Consider the following 541-nt stretch of genomic DNA (forward strand, 5'->3'; position numbering starts at 1 on the left):
CCACCTCTGTGCGTGAGTCCATAAAAAGGCTCAGTGGGATTGGCTCCCAGGTTCACATAGAAACTGGATCATGGGAATTTTTACATTCCATTTGGGGTTTCTTTAGCCTATGGGGTTGGAAGATAGGAATGGTACTGCTTACAGGGATACTAATAATCCTGGGATGCTGCCTTTTTGTTAAATGCTTACCTACATGCTGCCAATATCTAGCCCAATTTTGTGCCCCACGACCATTCCGTGGTGCCAGAGGAGTTGCACTGATGATGCAGGATGTCGCTATACAGGAACTGATGCAAATTGAGATTACTGAAATAGACATAGGAAGACCTGCTTTGCCCCCTCGGCCTTCACCTTGCACCTCTTTACCTCTTGATCCCTTTTCTAGTGATGCCACTGAGTATGTTTCACAGACAGCTGTCCAGGATGAGGAGATATATGAGGCGGTTCTGTAACTTTAGTGTAGCAATATTGTTGAGCTGATTAACAAAAGGGCCGTCTGTGGAAAATGTCAATTTTATCTGTTAATCAGCTCAAACAATAT

Source organism: Ambystoma mexicanum, unplaced genomic scaffold (genome assembly GCF_040938575.1).
Source record: "Ambystoma mexicanum isolate Mex_15411 unplaced genomic scaffold, UKY_AmexF1_1 Mex_scaf3, whole genome shotgun sequence".
Taxonomy (NCBI): Eukaryota; Metazoa; Chordata; class Amphibia; order Caudata; family Ambystomatidae; genus Ambystoma; species Ambystoma mexicanum.